This window comes from Octopus bimaculoides, chromosome 7, assembly GCF_001194135.2.
Source record: "Octopus bimaculoides isolate UCB-OBI-ISO-001 chromosome 7, ASM119413v2, whole genome shotgun sequence".
NCBI classification, from domain to species: domain Eukaryota; kingdom Metazoa; phylum Mollusca; class Cephalopoda; order Octopoda; family Octopodidae; genus Octopus; species Octopus bimaculoides.
Genome location: NC_068987.1, coordinates 260,156 through 264,629, shown reverse-complemented (window position 1 = coordinate 264,629; position 4,474 = coordinate 260,156). Strand labels below are relative to the sequence as shown.

Sequence of the window (4,474 nt, the reverse complement as noted above, 5' to 3'; positions counted from 1 at the left end):
CACCACCTCCACCATACACTATTATTAAACAACAATAGTCGCCCTCTTTTCATTAATATTACTAATTAATATACAATTACAATTATAGACTTTCATCATTACATTGCATTGTTCTCTCAGCTGAAGGATTTTCATTCATTCATTCATTCATTCGTTCATTCGTTCCCTCTACCGTTGAACTCTTATTCACTTTCTTTCATTGTTTTCCCTTCTCATTTCAGCCTTTCTTTATTCCATATTTCCTTTTGCTTTTCATTCACTCAATCATTCACCCTGCCATCGTGTCTGCATCTAATCTCTATCTCCTCCCTCTCCCACTGCCTCTCTCCACCCTCACAGTCTCTCTCTCTCTCTCTTATAATCTGCTTGGCTTCCATTGTAATTGCATGTCTACAGTTCCATTGTGAAAGACAAGGAGTGGACAGAACCGAATTACACAGCACAACACACACGCGCGCGCGTGCGTGTGCGTGCGTGTGTGTGCATGTGTGTGTGTGTGTGTGTGTGTGTGTGTGTGTGTGTGTGTGTGTGTGTGTGTGTGTGTGTGTGTATGGAATAAGTTTGTGTATTTTACGTTTAGTGTGTATTTTGTCTGTAAGCGCTTTCCTTTTTCAACGCGTTCCGGGCTTATGCATAAAGAGGAAACAGTTTTTCTTTGTAATGGTGTGGTTTCGAATTTAGAATATAGAGTTCGTATAAAGTATTTTTCTTTTGACTTTCGTAGTTGTTAGTCATTTTCATTTTCATTTTGTAAAAGGAAAATATTTTAAATTTTTCATTTCCACAAATGCCTAGATGTTGAATCTAAAGAGATGAATCTTTAATTTGCTGTTTATGCATGTTTATATAACTGGTTAGTTTAGTTCTTGTTTTTCCGATGTAATTCTCCTTCCATTGTGGACACACAAAGTAGTAGATGAGATTATTTGCTATAGTTCGTCAAAGCGAAATCATTTCACATCAGCTAAATAAATTTTCTATACAAACAGAGGCAGATGTTGTGCAATCTTTTGCGTCTACAAAATCTCGGCCATCTTGTCTTACAGTCTTTACTTGTTACCGTTGTGAATTTATACATTATCAGCAAACCGTTTGTCTTTCATTTGTGATACACCATCGTTTGAACAACTGAAAAAGAAATACTGTACTTTGTTTGACCCCAAGCTTGTAAAATTGGATGGATTTAAAGCAAACATAAAATTACTTTCCAGCACGCCACCGCGGTTTTGTCAAACTCGAACACTTACGTACGCTTTGCGGCCAAAAGTGGCAGCCGAATTATAGCGTTTACAATCGGAAGGTATTATTGATCCAGTTCAATACTCTGATTAGGAAGTTCCCATTGTACCAGTGATGAAACCGGAAGGCTCAGTGCACATTTACGGAGATTATAAACTTACAGTCAACCAGTCAGCTGTTTTAGACAAGTACCCGTTGCCAAAAATAGAAGATTTGTACACGACTCTGGCGGGGGGCCAAAAGTTCGCAAGAATTGATCTCAGTCATGCATATTCCCAGATTGAACTTGATGACAATTCTCGTGCTTGCACTACGATTGCTATTCATATTGGGTTGTTTCAATTTTTCTAGATTACCATTTGGAATTAATCCAGCCCCAGGAATGTTTCAACGCATTATCGACAACATTGTTAAAGATGTTTCATTGTCTTGTGCATACCGAGATGATTTACTAATCACCGGGCGTTCCGATGATGAACATCTTCAGACATTGTCCATCGTACTCGATCGTCTTCACAAAAGCGAATTAAAACTGAAGAAGAATTAAATGTGAGTTCTTTTGTGATTCTGTTTGTTATCTTGGTTACCGACTTAATAAAGATGGTTTGCAAATCAGGAGTGATAAAGTGCAGCCTATTTTAAATGCACCAGAACCTAAAAACAGTAGCGAGTTAAGATCATTTGTAGGAATGTTTTCTCATTATCGTCGTTTTTTTTTTTACCAAATATTTCAACAGTGCTGACGCCCTTATATTCCTTATTGCATGAAGATTCCCTTTGGGAGTGGAATGTTAAGCATCAGAAAGCGTTTGCTACAGCTAAGAAGTTACTTACTAGTTCATCTGTACTCGTGCATTATGACCCGCATAAACGTTTAATGTTACGATATGATACATCTCCATCAGGGCTAGGTGCAGCCCTTTGTCATCGACTGTTCGTCCCGTAGCTTTTGCCTCTGTTACTAACTGAAAAGAACTATTCTCAGTTGCAGCTTTATTTGGTGTCAAGCGATTCCATTAATATGTTTGGGGGCCGTCATTTTGAAATTTATACTGATCATAAACCTTTGATGGCCCCACTTGGAGAAGAGCGGGGTATTCAGCAAATATGTTCGCCTAGAATGCAGAGATGGGTTTTGATGTTAAGTGCTTATAATATGCATTACGTTCTTGGGCCTGAGAATGTTACTGCTGAGTCGTTTACCCTTGACTTCTTCGTTACACGAAATTGAACAAGCAGCGGAACTGGTACACATGATGCAACATTTTAGTGGCACATCTATCCGAGGACAGGATATACTTCGACAAACAGACAAAGATCAAATACTGTCCAATGTCAAACATTATCTTTTAAGAGGGTGGCCGTCCAAAACAAGTTTAGAATTAAAACCGTTTTTACAGCATAAAGATGAACTGAGTTTGCAGGAGGGTTACATATTTTGGGGTCATCGTATAGTTGTACCCTTTAAATTAAGACAACAATTGCTTAATGCTCCTCCAGGCATAAATCGAATGAAGGCATTATCTCAAAGCTACTGTTGGTGGCCCAATCTGGATGCTGATATTGAGCAGATGTGTAGATGCGATGTCTGTCAACAATATCAGCGACAAAACACACCAGGACCTGTACATCCCTGAAAGTGGCCAGAAAAACCGTGGCAAAGGTTACACGTTGATTATTGTGGTCCTCTTAATGGTATGATGTGCTTATTGATTATTGACGCACATTCGAAATGGAGAGATGTGCATCTAGTGGTACATGCTACAGCAGAATCTACGGTAGCCCGACTCTGCTCATCATTTTCTACATCTGTTCAGATAATGGCATTCCTTTCACAAGTGAGGTTTTCCAAACATTTTCGAGAGAGAATGGGGTACGTCACATAAGACCGTATCATCCGTCTCCAAACGGCCCAGCAGAACGAGCTGTTCGGACGGTAAAGAATGGATTGAGAAAGAGAAGTAACAGAAAGCTGCAGACAAAAGTGGATCGTTTACTTTTTGCCCATCGCACGACCCCGACTGAATCTACAGACAAGTCTCCAGCTGAGTTTTTGTTTGGTCTCAATCTGCAAACAAGATTCAAACTTTTATTCTCGTCATCGCACAAAAATATTGAAAAAAAAACAAACACAAATGAATGCACCGAACAAGGAAGGACCACAATTGAAAGCGTCTGGTGCTGGGTATATTCGACCTCCCTATGAGCCGTGTTGGCAACCAGCAACAGTAGATGAAACTTTTGGAAGTTTAATCAATTTGCGTTTACCAAGGGGTCAAGTTGTGCGCAGACATTCGGATCACATTCGATCCCGAGTAACGAATGCAACGAATAATCAAACGGAAGTAAACGAGGAAGCTGGGTCAACCTCAACGGATGAAAGCGACAGTTTGGATGAAAGAGAAACAACTAACGACCCTACATTGCGACGATCAAATCGTATATCAAAACCTCTTGACCGCGATCAGGCTCAAACATATATCGACAAGGAGAGAAAGGGATGTTACAACTTACGACTACGTTTTTATGTGTCATTCAGTCTATCGTGCGTGTGTGTGTGTGTGTGTGTGTGTGTGTGTGTGTGTGTGTGTGTGTGTGTGTGTGTGTTTGTGTGCGTGTGTGTGTGATGGTTAATTCAGATTGCTTCTTTTCCTAACTATAAAACCTGTTGTAAATTGTTTTGCAGCCATAAATATTTTTATAAGTCACTCTCAACTACAACGTGCGTTCGGTGTTCTGTTTTCATTAGACTATGGCCTGGATTACATTTTACTAGAATAGGACTGGTACTTATTAGTATGTATGTATGTATGTATGTATGTATGTATGTATGTATGTATGTATGTATGTACGTATGTATGTATGATGTATGTATGTATGTAGGTAGGTAGGTATGTATGTGTGTATGTATGTGCAGATTTGTATGTTTTATGTATGTCTTCTCATGAATATACTTGCTTATCTAGACATGCTCATATATCTTTAAATGATAAACTTCTGGAAAGTTTGACAGATTTTTACAGTTCTAGTGATTGGATCTGTAATCTTCGAATTAACTTTCTCCTTTCTGGTTTCGAGAAGCCTAATTTCTCAAGATTGCTATTTAGGCAATGTGTTACATCTCCCAGGTCACCAATAATTACAGGTATAAACCTGAACTTGTAATCTGGATAGAGTAACTGCTGATTTCTCAATAGTTCAGCATAGATCTTCTCTTTTTCACTGATCTCCAGTT

At 38.9% G+C, this 4,474-nt stretch overlaps 1 protein-coding gene and 1 long non-coding RNA gene across 3 annotated transcripts in view; one reads left to right on the top strand and one right to left on the bottom strand.

The window, feature by feature from the left end:
• LOC128248312 (uncharacterized) overlaps positions 1-1,787 on the top strand; it is a 10,911-nt gene extending 9,124 nt beyond the window's left edge. Inside the window, exon 2 of one of the 2 annotated variants that reach the window (XR_008264546.1) lies at positions 1,591-1,787. This is a non-coding gene — a long non-coding RNA (uncharacterized LOC128248312). Of the gene's footprint in view, positions 1-1,211 lie in introns of both variants that reach the window. The other variant, XR_008264547.1, reaches the window with a different exon arrangement.
• LOC106872233 (uncharacterized) overlaps positions 1-4,474 on the bottom strand; it is a 106,560-nt gene that overhangs the window by 83,053 nt on the left and 19,033 nt on the right. The gene's annotated exons all lie outside the window — the stretch shown is intronic.